The sequence below is a fragment of the Platalea leucorodia genome (genome assembly GCF_965183815.1).
Source record: "Platalea leucorodia genome assembly, chromosome: 5".
NCBI classification, from domain to species: domain Eukaryota; kingdom Metazoa; phylum Chordata; class Aves; order Pelecaniformes; family Threskiornithidae; genus Platalea; species Platalea leucorodia.
The window spans coordinates 3,550,912-3,566,714 of NC_138827.1; positions in this window are offsets into that span (position 1 = coordinate 3,550,912).

Below are 15,803 nucleotides of genomic sequence, written 5' to 3' on the forward strand. Positions count from 1 at the left end.
AGTTATGGCAGATGGAGGGAAATCCTGGGAGGAACTCGCTGTATGTTAAAGGCTTCTAAGGGGTTCAGCTAAACACTCCTAGTCTGTAAGGTCTTTTGCCTAAAAACCTATTAATTTTACTCCTCAGTTTGTCTTCTCTGGCTTGAAAATTGAACTGGAGTACTGCACATGGAGGCTGTGGCATTCACCTGAAGAAGATGCAGTATTATAATAAGAAAATCTAGTGGTCTCATTCCTGTTACACTGACTAATGATAGCTGATTTTTTTTCCTATTAATCTTAAACCAACCTGTAATCATGAATGGCTTAATATAGTGCAGCACGCACTGGTCTGCTGTTCAAAGGAAGATGAATAACATGTAATTGGAATAATTTAGCAAGATTGAAATTTTTACCCCATAAGAGAGAATTTTGATTGCAGAACCTTTTCTCCCTGGAGGTACATTTACATGACTAATCTCAGAGGAAAAACTTTTTATGTAATTTTGAAAGGATATTAAAAAATTATTGTGCACTTTCTATTCTTACTTTTATGTTAACTTTGCTTATATCAAACCAAGTTGGAAATCGTATAATTAAGATTTAGGAATAAACAACGTTTTCCCACGTACCGTAAGGGGGCACAGGAGTAATTGAGGCGGCAGATTAAGCCCTTGTGATACGAACTACTGGCAGCTCTGTGATAAATGCTAAATCTCACTTAGCTCTGATATCTGCCCGGAATTACGGTTTCTTAATGGAGACCAGGCATCGACTGACTGATGGAACTGAATTATAAAATAAAGTTATATTCTGCAGCTGTCATGTCTAGAAGGAATAAAAAGTAATTTGATTTAAGTTAATGTATGTAAGAACACATAAAATTGTCCCTATGTTTGTTTCCAGTTAGGTATTCTGAAAAGAGAGAATTTGTACCACTTGCCCTTAGTTTAGGCTTTAGGATTCTGAGTTACGCTCCGAGTTTCTCCAGGTTGGCTTGCTACTTATTATTGGGAGTATCTTGCAGCTGTGTTGGTTTAATCCATGGATCTTTTGGCTGAAGGAGGACAAAACCGACCAGGCTTAGCCCTGAGCGATGGCGACGTTGCTCCTGGCTCCCCAACCGCTGCCTCCCAGGGACCCTGCCGTCCCCGCAGCCTCAGTGCCTGCTGGTGCATCGCTCACCCCTCCGTGGCTCCGGCCCTTCATGTCGGTATAGTTGATTTGAACAGGCCTGGCCTAACCTAATTCCAACAGAAGCAGATTTCTTTTTTTTTTCAATGCATACAAGTGATGACATTATTTATACCCTGTGCATAACTTCCAGGTAACTGCTGTTTCACATGGCCACATTGAATGTCATTGAATGAGAGACTACTTCTATCTTGCGCTCTTTCAAAAGAGTATCTGAGTTCTTTCCAGCTCTTGCTAGCAATTTATAAATGGTCTTAGAAGCAGAATTGTAACTGGAAAGTTTTATAACCATAGACCATGACAGCATTGTTACTTAAGAGTTATTGTCTATCAGTACTGAAAGCTCAAGGTGAATAGCTGCATTTTGTAACAAATCAGTCTGAATACCTGCTGCCGATCTTTATGTAGGCCGCTGTACTCATATACACCTAAATCCCAACTCTGTTTAGATCATCTAATAATGGAAACGGTAGCTAAAGGCATTTATGTCTGTAAATCTTGGATGACAACAGATTGTCAGGGACAAGGAGAAAACGGCTCACTTTTAGGCTTGCCTGTGAACGCTGACTGTCTTTTCTGACACAATACTACTTCACTGAAGCTTTCCTGGAGCAAGTAGCTTGTTTGTGCAGTCTCTTAGTATTATCAGAATTTGAAATGGAATCTTATACTCTGTCTCACTCTTGGAGAAATTTTCTTAAAGGAGATAAACGTCCTTCTTTTGCACTTCTTCAGCGGTGGGCAATTTTTTCCTTTTTTTTTAAAATAGCAGTACAGATCTGTATTAACAGAGTTTGACTCCTTGGGATGTACTTTGAGATTATGGTAGAGCAGCCAGGAGCAGAAGTCAGCTTGCTGGATCCAGGTAATGAAAAAAAGAATAGCAGAAGAGATTAGAGTCTGATTTACGCCATTGATCTAGCAAAGCGTTTTTCATGATAGGTTAGTGATAAACAACTGGAAATGTCACTGACTTTGTGAAAGAGGAAAATTGAACAATGAAATAAATGAAACACATCTTATAAATGCATTTGCTTTAAGATTTTTACAGTGTAGTTAAATTAGCCATGTATGGTTTGGCTACAGCCCTCTACGCATTTTGTGAAGTTAGAGATGGGACTTCCATAAAAAATGTATCCGTGACTTTCAGCAGTTTGTTACTCAAGAAAAACCAAGCCTTTGCTTTTTTTCAGCTATCATTTCTTGATACTTGATTTTCTGCCCCGTTCAAATTAAATTGGATAGCATTTAACAATGGGTGAAATCTGGTATTTTCACTTACTTGATACTTAGAAATTGCTTAGTTGCTTGTGTTTATTTTTAGAGGAATTCACCTTCAGGCAGCCTCAGGCTTTGGTAATGTCAGCCTGAATGCTCTAAGTATTGAAAAAGGAATTTATAAGGGGAGTGCATGTAAAAATGTTAAAATAATGATTATTTCTACCTCTGCTGGTTATGCTATTTTGTGTTTAAATATTTTTGATATTTTCACCGATCTGTGGAAAACTGTAATCATATTAAACAAGGTCAGGCAAAAGTGGACGAAGCTTTTTAGATGCAGTTTATGCGTTATCTGACTACTTTTAAAGACTTTGAAATTAAAGGGAAGGTATATGTCCTCATAACTGTCAAACAGGGAAGGGCTTTAGCGTAATGTAGTCCTACTGCTAGATTAAGAGCAACATTAAATAAAGCAAGAGGTGGATCTGGCAATGACTGAGACCTCTAAAATATGACATTCATTTATATGGCAATTAATGTAAACTAAGATCAGCTGTGAATGGAGAATGTTTACTCCTGTATTTAAAGAAAACCGTAATGTGCATGACGAAAGAAAAGAACAGAACAGACGGAGAAGTTGCTAAAGATACGCAAAAACAACTAGGCATTATTTCATATATAATACTTATTCCTAAACCCCTAATTATTTCTTCAGTAGCCATCCATCATGGGTAAATTTGGCAAAGCAACAGCCAGTGATTAGCAAACATGATATAAAAGAAACAGTTTGAATTCCTTTAGCAAATGAACTAAAAGCTGTTGTATCCACCTAGGTGTAGTGACTTCAAAAGTAGCATCTTAACACAGCACTGCAGCAAGTTGCACCTTACCGGGAAGCTTAGCAACAAAACAGCGCACGTGGGGGTAGCAAATATTCTCTGTCTTAACAAATATTGGTTGGAAATCAGATTGCAAGCTAAAACGGCTTCCAAAGGTGTCAGTCCTCAGACAAACCCAAATCTGATGTTGTGCCAGCGTTAGATTACTGAGAGGTTGCTGTTACCAAATGAACACCACCAGGATACCAATCAGATTTTCCTTCTAGTTTGAATTTACCCCAGGCCTCACTTACACCTGAATAAACAGTGCCCAAATATGATTGCTGGTGATCGGCAATTGCTGTGCTCTTTGTATGAAATTGATATCATATGCTCCAGCAGCAGAAAAAAAGTGGTTTGGCTCAATTGCCAGTCGTGCCAGTGAACAGTAAATCCCCATGCGGACATGCATTTCATAAGAAGGAGTGGAGCCAACCCGTCCCCCTCACAGTCACCGTAACTTTTGGAGCAGAAAATACAGATGTTCAAAAATTTCTAGTTGCTCGGGTACAAATTTCCAGAGTCCCACATTAAAAGAGAGCCTCTTCTTTGAAACTTTGGTGGTAACTTTGAGATAACCTCCAAAAATATTACTCTCACTTCTGTAGCACTGCTGTGCCATTTCCACTTACTGATCCTCATTAAATCCTGATGGGCCCTCATCTTGCCCAAGATTTATTGCTAGCATGTTGCCTAATGGCAGGATATTAGCAGTGAATAGAGCATGCAAACACGTCTTCATTCCTGCTGTTGCTTCATCTTTTGTGGTCTAAAGGCCGTCAGGATTCCTGCAAATATCCTTGTTCGTTCTCTCACATGAAAGCAAACATCTCAGGCGGCCGCCTCAGCAAAGTTAGCGCCTGCTGTGTTGGAATTACGTGCGAGGTAAATCTTACTGCAAGTTAACAACGCACGTGCCTTACTCTCAGGTATTAACATACCTTGAAAGAAGCCCTTAACCATTATCCCCCAAGTGGTAAGAAGCACCAAAAGAAAAACCAGTTTCTGACCCAATAGCAGAGAATAAAAGATTCGAAGGCCTATTTCCTTCGTGTTATTGCAGGCAGCGATCATTTGCTATTGTAACACCCCCCCCCCACACACACTTTATCAGAAAAAACGGTTGCGCAGCGCGGTCATCTCACATGCAGAGATCAAAGATGTGGTTTCCCTGAATAAAGCTATGACTAATACTTCATGTCACGAGGATTCCTGTGATCTGTTTTGGCTCGGATAACTTGACAGAATAAAAATGAAGTAACAATAGTAATATTTAGTGCTGGAGCTCCGCATTATTTAAGGGACTTCTTGACTTAATGTTGTACTTGTTGACTAATAGATTCTGTATTTATCTTTAAAATGTGATACAAACATGTTACATATTTTGTTACATATTTTAGCAGTTGGGTTTTTTATATAAGAATCCATGTGTTGCCAATGTATTTGGAGATAGTGGGGCCAGGGAGCCCAAAGTAATATTTGCAGTATGAGCACTCCAAGCCTCAATCAAATGTCATTTCTCTATCAAGTAGGTAGTGGAAACTAAGCAGCTGTAGTGGAAACTGCGCGTCCTTAATACTTGCACATTAACAGAGCCTATTTTGCTGCTTTAACTACAGACCTAAGCCCATCTGTGGGCACAGAGTATTAGAACTTCGGGGGGGGGGGGGGTTATTGTTTGTTTTTTTTTTTAAAACAAAGCAACTTCTGACACTTGTAGCTATGGAGTTGACAGAGATTTTGCATTGTAGAGTGAACTACAGCGTGTTTGGCCTGAGTTGTAGTGTGTACTGTGATCTTGTGCTTTGAGACCCGTGTCCCAAGTAAGCCCTGACTGTCAGCCACTCGGTGTCCTCCTATCTTCAGTGTCCACACATCAGAGCCGAGCAAAGAGAGAAATGTCTTTTATTTCACATCTGGGTTTCTTATAGAGGGACCTAGGACTGGAAATAGGAGTGAACTAACAGGTAACTGGGATATCTGTGCCCTGACAGTATAGCTGCCCCTTGGTTTTGTTATGTTACCGTACGTACGTGCTATGTTAGCATAACAAAATCAAGGGGCAGCTACGCTGTCTATATGTCTATGCAGATAAACGTATACATATATAGAAACATGACAGATTAGTGGCTGGTGCTTCCTAGAACACTAGTGTCAATTATGTTTGCTTCATTTCTCCCCAGAAGAGGGCCTAATGAAGAATTTCTGGGGGTCCCACACGTATGAAGAAAACCCTTCTGTTTTTGCTTTCCTTCCACCTGAGTTACGATGGGTTTATGGTTTGACTGGAGGAGAGAGTTTAGACTGAGAGATGTTTACATATTCCACGGCCCATCTAAGCTTCTTCATTTGGAGGCGATGATCTTAAGGGTCTTTTTCAACCTAAATGATTCCATGATTTGTGAATGTCTCTGGCCTGTGTCCAGTAGTGTCTGTGTGCATCTGTGATGGCAAAGGAGTGGTCAATAGTTGTTGTCATGTGGAATATTAGTGTAGAGAAACGTTTTGATATGGTGATTTTGGGTCCATGTCAAGAGATTTTGTGCCAATATGGCAATATTGTATAAGCCATAGGGCCATACACAGAAAACGCCCACAAGATACTATTCACCTCCCAGGAAAGCAAGCACTGGCTACAAACAGAGTGAATATATGCCATTTATGTGCTGTTATAGCTCATTCCTAAAGCACAGAGCCCAAGCGGGAGACGAGGACATGGTTTAGTGGTGGCCTTGGCAGTGCTGGGTTAACGGTTGGACTCGATGATCTTCGGGGTCTTTTCCAACCTTAACGATTCTGTGATTCTATGATTCTATACAGCAAGACAAACCTCCTTGGTCATGTTCTGGATTTTGAGTTCAGCCTCTTGGCTGCAGCCTTTATGGAGGAAACGCGAGGAAATGCACCCAGCTCATCTTCAGACTACAGAGCGCATTAAGCTTGCACTGGAAATGAGGTTTTTGTCACCCCAGAGGAAAGAAGCTTTTCTGAATACTCAATGAATTTAATGCCATCTGTGTTGCGATCAGACAGCTGTAGGCAAAATAAAGGCACAAGAGTAAATGAAAAATAAACAGCATACAGTAGAAATGCGCTGTGCTGCTGAAATCTCTGCAGATGCTTAAGGGAAATGGTTTAGTGATAGCTGGATGGATAGACCAAAATTTTATTTTCATTACAAGCGAGCATAAGAATGTCTCTGCTCATTCTGGTTACTGTGAAAGCAGACACTGTATGAGTGGGTGTGGGAAGGGACAGAAGGCAGAAAGATTGGCCAAGTGTTCATTAGTCTATCAAAAATTGTCTTGACAGGCGGGGCGTGGGGGAACAGCAGGGCTGCACAGTCAGCGTTTTCAAACCGAGAGTGCTGTGTGGCACATGGATGGTGGTACTGAACTAGGACTCTTCTCTTTTTGGTACCTTCAGCCAGTGGTAGGGCAGAGGGAGGTGGAAATCCAAACCAGAGAGTTTTCAGAGGTTTCTGTGCCATGTGGTTTTGGCAGGGTTTGACTTGACTGAGCTCGTAGCTGTGATTTCCCCTATCTGCTTCCCTAACTGAAGCTGAACTATTGTTAAGGTAAAGGTCTGTGCACGCCAGAAGCCAAGAAGAGATATTCCTCTTGAATTCATGCTACCCGGCCAACAGCTTTGCTCTACGAGCTCTTCAGCAGGTGCCCATCTCCCACTTTCACATGCGAATGGTTAATGCAGCGTGGCCAAACGCGCATGAGAAGTGCCTGAAGTTAGGGAGATCCACCCCCAGAACTTCTAGCAGAATGTCAGCTATACTTTTTTCTGCCTTCCCGTATCAGTATGCCGCATTACTGCTTTGTAAGAAAATGGCATAAGTCCAAAGAGGACTTAATTTGTCTTTCTTTCTTTTTCCTTTTAATCTTTTTTTTTCCTTTTTTTTTCTTCCTTAAACTTTTAAGGTCCTATGTGTGGCAGTTTAACTTTGACTCTGCAAATGATGAAGCTGCTTGCTACGCTTTTGTGTTTTCTTTGAAAAACATCCTTAAGTGATCACCTTCTTTGACTTTCATGATAAAGGGAAATGGAGCTAAGGGAATGGATTCACCTCAGACTGTAAAGGCAGATGAAAACAGTGGTCTTGCACTGGATCGCTCCCTGTCACCTCTTGTCTGTCTACATACTTCAGGGCTTTGCAGAAAATTCTTCTGTAATAACTCCTGCTCAGAATTTTTAGATTTTATAGCATGAACTTACTGAAGTGAAAGATGGTGTCAGCTCTACATAACTAGTGGCATGGCAGAGGACCTTATGCAATGGACTCAAAGAATTTTTTTTAAATGCTCCCACTTTTATGGTTTTGTGTGGTCGTGGGATCTTAAAGATTCTTATCTCTCACCCTCCAGTTTTAACTTTATCCAATATTTTCCTGTCTGACACCAGTTTCTCTATACCACACATTAAAATGGAGTTCTTATGCCAATGATCTGAGAGTTTTTCACAGTGTACTTCTAATCAACCTCTAAATGAATTAATTGTATTTCCTCTTCCTTTAACTTTGTTTAAATAAATGGTGGTCATTCAAAAATGCAGTAAACTGTACCTGAGGAACAGCAGTAGCCCTCCCTTGACTCCAGGTTATAATTTGCAGCCACTGTGGTGGGACCTGGGGAAAAATCAGTTCAGGTGGCACTGTCACCTTGGACCCATCCCCATGCACTGCGTAGGTCTTCCCTAATGTCTGTGCTCACAAGATTTTGTGAGTGGTTTTCGGTGTGTGAGGACTTTTCTCCTGACAGGCACTGAAAGTACTTTGTCAGAATAAAACGGAATTAAAGGAGAGAGAGAGGAAGCTCTGTCAACTTCACCCATACTTAGTAAGAGGCTTCTAAAACTTCTTGCATGGCAAGAAATTAAAAAAAAAAAACCCTCCACAAACGTAAGGATAGGATGATATCTAAGTCAAACAGCAAAGTGCAGGGAATATGAGTTCTTCAGTAATTTTTTCAAAGCATTTTGAAGACATTCTGAGGCAGGCTGTCTCTAATTCCATCTCTTTGCTAATACTCTTGCCGTTATAGCATCACGCTGAAGACCTGAGCAGTCACGCAGGAGCTCATACAGGGGTGGTTAGCCAGGAGCTGCAAGACCCCGTTTCCTAGCCTCTCTCTTCAACAGGTAGCAAAGACTGAGGGCCTATTTTAGTGCACATTGTCATTGAAATAAATGGCTGGTTTAGTATCGATTTCAGTGGAGCAAAACAAGGCCCTTGCAGTTCTAACTGCAGCTCTAATATGTGGAAACTGAATAGATACAGCTGAGGGCAAAATTAATTCCAGTATTTGGAGAGGGAGGGAGTGGTACATTTGCAATTATGAGGAACAAACACTATTTTGATTTAGTCACAGGACATTCGATGTCTTAATAGCAAAATTTAAGGCTCTGGCATAAATAAACTCTAATTTGTTCAGAACTTTGTATGCGAGACAGAAGTAAATAGGCTGAGCGAGCAGTCCTGTAGAAATCTTAGCATTCTCACTGATTTCAAAGGATTGATCATGTACAATTATGTGTTTGTGATAAGCTGCTATTGAAGGCTGAATCGGAAAAATAAGGTAGAAGTTATTTCATTGCTGACACAGGCCTAATTTTATATCCAAAGCCTGAACATAGATTTTCTGTAAGTGCATCAAGTATCACCAGGATTAGTAAGGAAGGCATAGATAAGTTTGGTATTTTGAGCAAACCCTTAGCAGCATTCCATGACTAATTTCTGCTTTTGTCATACATTTGCAAGCACAAGGGGTAAGAAATACTTCTGAATTCAAATGCACCCTTATCAGAAGAGAGAAGTGCTTGTTCTATTCATCATGCGATTCTTGTGTAAGGAGAAAACTCGTGCCACAGTTTTGCAGAGTTACAAATGCAAAGATTTGAGAAAACTATTCCCAATTTAGCGACTTTTTGCACAGAATTAATGTTTATCTATTTACTTTTATGAATTTGTATATATCCAAAATTTCTGCAATCTTGAAATAGCTCCAAGTTATTTCTCCAATTTTTCAATCACAATCTCTCCATTTAGGCACTGGTGCTTAATTGAGAATCTTGGGGTGGTCCTTCAGGGATTTAAATGATCACACACAGATTGTCAGCATGCTGCAATTGCTTTGAAATTCACTTTCCGTAAATGTTTTTGCTAGTATATAGAGTTCTCGGTCTTGCATCAGTATTCAAAGGGTGTCCAGTCTCCCTATAGCCTGTGATATAGAGCAGCTGAACAGTCACAGAATGATTTAAAAATAATTATTTAAGCAGTCTATTGTATGATGGGGCACAAAGTAGGATCAGATCAAGAACAGAATGTGCCGTCCCCCAGTGTCCTGAAAGCCCTTACTAACAGCAATTAGAAACTCTGTCAGAAGCAAATTGCAAATGTGATTAACAGTAAATGGAAACAATTTTATTAAACTGAAGATCTGCTCAGCAACTGAACTGCACACTGCAGATTTTCCAGCAGGAGTTACAATACTACCACAGCCTATAATTTAATGCTGATACGAGTTAATTAATTTCTCTGTGTAAATGATGTGGTATAGAAAGCTTTTTATAAACCAGAGATGCCCATCTTCAAAATAAGTCCTAGAGGATTTATTGTTGCTGGCGTGTCGGCTCTGTCGGAAATGACTTACGGAACGTTAGGAAAGAAGGAAGACGGCAGCTCATTCACACGGATGGGCATCTCTTGTTTTAGTAACTTCTAGGGTAGGTAGAGCAATAAATATTGCTGCCTCCCTTCCATCCTCTGTGGTGATATTACAAAACGTCCACAGTTTCTTTCCAGTATCTTTCCTTCCAAATTGCCTAGGAGAGTTAAAGAAGTGAGACAGTCCCTGTTTGAAAGCTGTAAGAAATTGTGAGAACATGTGCAAAACTATTCCATAAATTCCTTGCTTGTTTGTTTTTAAGCTTTTTGTACATTCGGAACTATCCAGCTACGGTGTGATAAACTGAGGGAGACAGAATATCTTAGCCGATGCCTAGTACAGTCATTGCTTTTATCTGTTTGGTCTCTATATTGGGCTTCTCCAAAGAAGATGACATGCATACAACTCATGACATACCTGGAATCAAGCTCTTATGTAAGAATCCCCACGGATCTAAAACCACCATGCTCGGTTTTATGGAAGCAGTGAATGTAAGCATGGCTCTTGGACGCGGGAAGGCCATGGTCTCGCCTATTGAAGAGTCCATGCATAAAAAAGGGTGAGACAAGAGACCTCCTTCATTTGTAATTTCTAGGGATGTTATTCCTCAACTCTTCTTTCTCTATTTTATACAGCTGAAGGAGAGCTCTACAAAGAAGAGATTTTACTATAAAAGTGACAGATCCTAACTTTTCCTGTAGCATTTGGCCAGTTTTCTGCGGAGTTTAGGCAACACAGCATGCCAGTCTCTATCTATGTACGCATGTGTGTGGAAACGAAGCCCTGTAGTCCTGTTTACCATTTTATATAGGATTTTATGTAGGAAGTTAAATGTTTCTGCAATCCATCAACAAATAAAAGGTATGTCTGTCGCTTTTGATACTTCAGGGCTTGTTATCAGCAGTGCGGTGATGTAGGCTTTGACATACACTAAACTTTTCTTGTAGGGACCCCAGTTTTTGTTTTGCGTCTGGGTGAAAGTAGTTCATTTCGTCAAGAGGAATGAATGGAGTATTGTGCATTTGGTGCAGGGACGTCTAATCCTCACTTGTGAGTTTTCTGTCATTATAACTGCCTCTTTTGTGAAGGAAACAACGTTCCTTTTCCGCTGCCTTCTGAATTCCCTGGCCAGTGCTGCAGTTCATGCAGTCCTGCCACTGCTGCGTCGTCTCTGCTGCCCCGCCACTCCCCAGCATTTTTGAGGGGAAAGGAATCTCATTCCTCCTTCAGAAAGCTGGGAGTGCAGCTCATTCGGGTCTTGGCAGCATGAATGAAGCTTGTCATTTAACTGCAGATTTCATTACGGCCCAACAGAAGATATAATTTGTCAGATAGGGAACAAAATTAGTACACTATATATTTAGTCACCTTTTTTCCCAATTTTAGTATGCTTTTTGGATAGAGAGTAGAAGAGTTTAAAGCTCTCACTGAAGTGTTTTTGAAAGTGATCCCATTTCTTCTAGATGTCCAACTTTACTGTGCTGCCCTCTTTCTCCGTGCCGTCTTTCTGCCAGAGAATCTAAAGGTGCTTAAAGAAATTAAGTGCAACGGATATGATGCGAGAGTTGATGAATGGCAACTCCCTTAACAGGGGAAATAACTTACATTTATCTATTTCCCTTCAATTCCCAAAGTGTCTCCAGGTGCTCTGGAGACCGCATAAAGGATTCCACCCTTCCTGCCAATTCTGGGATGAAATTCTTTGAGGCTTAAGGAACATGCACAATCCAGACTAATACCGGAGAAAGGCACAATGTGCTCACTTCCCAGTTTATGATGCTGTTTAGTATGTTACTGTTGAGTTCCTTTGATCTTGAATTATTCCACGTCACAGTTTTAGGGCTGTTTCACACCTCTGCGTGACGTCAGACCTACTCTGTTACGCCCACTCCTTTGGTCGCACCTGCTGCTGGGCTGCTGCTTTCTTGCCGTCCTGTGCAGAGCACAAATCCTCTGTATATATACTGCAGTTGGGGAAAATGCTTTGTTGGCTCCTACGTAGTACTTTTTTTTGACGAATGCTGCTGAAGAAGACTGCAGTTGGGTAAGTTATTTAACCCTTTGCTGGTGGCAGAAGATGCTTATGATACAAGCGTGCATTTCCTCCCTTCAGCAGTGCTGACCTCCGGGACGCTCTGGCCCTCATTCTCTAACGATTCCTGGCTGTGGTGCGGGACAGGCGGCCGCTGTCCTGCGTGAGCCCTGCCAGGCCGACGACACGAGGAAGGGAAACAGAGGCAGGTCTTTTTTGGTATTTGGTCTTGAAAGCCTTGGGCACAACTCGGGTAGTTTTCTACTTCCAGAGAGAGACCCACCTTTGTAAACAATTCAGTTGGACATAGGTATGAGCCCTACGTAAGCATCAAAAGTAGATTTGGGCTCCACTTCTGTAAGGCAAATGTGCAAACAGGAACAATTTAGAAGACTAACGCATTCTGAGTTTCTTACAATAGGCAATACACTATGTACCTAAAACTTTTTTGTCTTTTGTTAAAGTCTAGATATGTGTTGAAAGGCACTGGTATAAGGAAGGACATACTCGCTACTCCTTTTAGCCTCTGTTGGATCCAGTACATTGAGTTTGAAAGTAATAAAAAGAAAAGAAATCAGAACCAAATAAGAACCAAGAAACATGGTGAAAACTACCAAGATGAAGTGATATTACTGAGAAAGAGGGAAGCAGAAAAAAATTGCAGGAAGAGTGGAATCTACCGGAATGAGAAGGAGAGGTGGCTGGCTGTACAACACTGCTGCTGCAGTGGCTGCAGCCCCGAGGCTTTGTAAAGTTTTCACACAGAAGCCTTTGGGAGTTCGCTTCTTCAGAAGAAAAAATCTGTGTGGGCTGGAGGTCTGATGCTTTGCATTCCTCTGTGGCAGAAGCAGGATAGATAAGAAGCTTTATCCCCACTCTTCAAGCTGCAGATACCTCTCTGTGATCTATATGTAGATTTTAATTTCATGTTAACTGCATCCATTTCTGTGATATTTTATCACATTCTCCTATTTTAACAGGGATTCTTCTGACAATTATGTTGTCCATAGGTCTCTGTACTCGTGTCATCCATACTTACAGGTGCAACTTTCACAGTGAATGGAAATACTGAATGTCTGTAAGCCAAGTGACACAGCCTCACTAGATTTGTATAAGCCAGTGTTGTCAGAAAGACTGGAAGATCTTTTAATGAAAAAGCAGCAGTAACAATTTTGGTTATTATCAGGAACAAGCCGTTTACACTTTTTCGGCTTGTAATTTTTGAGCATTTAGAGTACAAGAAGGTATATGGACGTCTATAGCTTAGAATAAACAGAATTTTCAAACGGCCCAAATCACACTACAATTCACTTTTAAAAGAGTCTGAAGCAGCTCTTAATGTTTAACCGTGAGTGTCTGTAATAGCTGAGCTGCAATGAGACAATCTGTAGTAATGAAATTAGTATCCTTGAAGTGATTTCTACTGATCTAACTAGATTGAATATGACTCATTTTATTTTTATTTAAACTGCAGTTTAAACTCTGTAACTTTTTTGTGTAAGCAAGGCCTCAGAATTAAGCCTACACCAGAATGCAGCCTAACTCACCCCAGCGCACTCAACATCACTTGTTTTCAAATTGCATCTTTTTTTCTAACAGGATGAGGAGGTGCTCGCTAAGTGCCGAGTCGCAACACAAGCCCTGCGGTTAAGTCAGCTCTACAGTCTGGCAGCAGCGACACTGGCAGTATGATTCTAGCGGGTGAATCAATGCAAAAGTCGCCTGCTGCCTTTTGTTTCTTGGCCGACACATGCTGATTTTTCCCAGAAGTTTCCTAGAAGTGAAGCAGATTGTGGTCTGAGCGTAAGGTGTGGGTGGGCTCTCTTTGGGGCTCTTTGCACCTCTATTTTGTTGGAGTACAGACGTCAAGTGCTTTCCAAACACGCCAGTTTCAGTGATGCAGTAAGTTCTAACTGCAAATGCTAGAACTGCCCTAGAAAAGAATAGCTTCCATCCTCTATTAAACAAAACATCTAAGTACAGAGAGAGTTTGTTAAAAGAAATCATAAATTACAAAGCCGAGCACTTGCTAAAGAATGCTTGGGTTAAGCTTGTCTTTGGGCAGCTCTTTTGTGGAATGCAGGTGACTGCATGAACACTTCAGATGCCTTAGATGCCTGAAATTGGGTGGGATGACTACAGGTCTAAACCAGGTTAAGCTAATTGCCTGATTTGCTATAGCTTCTGCAGCTAATAGTGCTTAAAAATAACTGTAGCAAAGATAAAGCCTGCAACCAACTAAACACACAAAGATACCCATGTTTGAGGCTTATGCCGAAGAGTCACGACTCTTTTCAGCGCCTGCTGGCTCCTGGCCTGAGGTACAAGCGCCGGTGCTGCGTGAGCGGTGCAGCAAGTTCCGTGCTGTCAGTGCCAACCTCCACGGGAGGAGAAGGGAATAGTTAGTCCTGAGTGAGCAGGTACTTGAACCGACTGAGGAGGTGCAGCAGAGACGTGCCGTTACCATTAGATTTTTGTTAGTCGATAAATAACTATTAGTACTTTATACAAGGGCCTGTACTTATACCAGAACTGTATATGGTGCTGTTTGTTGTAACTTAGCAATGGGGAATGACACCGGCAAGGCTTCAGCCTGGTTTATGAAAAGCTTGAGTAATTTCCCAAATCTAAAAAATGCACTCAGCCCATAATGTGACTTTGTGATTTTATCATATGCCATACTGCCTAGCTGTTTTGGGCAGAACAAAAAATGGTTTCAGGCCATAACTAAGAAGTGTACTTGTACAAATAACCTGATTTTTTTTTTTTTTATAATTCCTGTGAGACTTAAAGTGATTTCTCTTATCTATGGTCCAGGCTGTAGTGCTATCTTCTGGTTTTGTTAGGGGCATCACTGAAAAAGCCATGCTATTAATTTCCTACAGTCACCAGGCATTGAGAGTGGATAATAGGGAGAGGTTATTTTAGCTACTTAGGCTTGGGTACTGGGTTTGGAAGTGTAGCTCTTCCTTTTGTCTTCAAATGTTTTGTTGGACTGTTTCATGGAGTATTATTATTCACTAACTCTTATAGTCAGAAACTGCATATGAAAACTTTCATTTCATGATTAAAAATCTGGAAAGGGTATGAAGTATTTACCTGTATGCAGTCAGTCTAGTTGTACGGAACGTAATGGAGAGGTAGGTGACTTGTATCTGTAGTGTTTTGGTTTTATATTTGAAAGTGTCAGCGGAATGCTATGGATATGAGAAGAGACAATTCTTCAGGGCTTTGAAGCTCTTTTAAGTAATTTTGTCAAGTTTTCCTAATACCAAGCAATCCTCTGTACCAGATGTTGCTTTTCTGGTCTAATTTTTAGCCAGTGTACGTTTTTCCCGCTACTGATGACAACAGGGGTTCCTCATGCTGTGTTGCTGTCAGTGAGGTAGGTGAGAAGGAGAGGACAGAAGAGCTCTGCTGTAGGGTTGATGCGGCTGCGCGCCTGGATAGCGCTGCCCTGGGACTTGCTAGCACAGCTCCTTCAATCCAGAGTTTTCTCCTGCAGGAGGAATCATAGAATCACAGAATCGTCAAGGTTGGAAAAGACCCTTAAGATCATCGAGTCCAACCGTTAACCCAGCACTGCCAAGTCCATCACTATACCATGTCCCTGAGCACCACGTCTACCCATCTTTTAAATCCCCCCAGGGACGGAGACTCAGCCCCTGCCCTGGGCAGCCTGTGCCAATGCTTGACCACCCTTTCGGGGAAGAAGTTTTTCCTAATACCCAACCTAAACCTGCCCTGGCGCAGCTTGAGGCCGTTAAAGCAACAGAGGGCCTGAAACGTAAGGTACCTACTGTAAGGTATTTGGAAGAATGA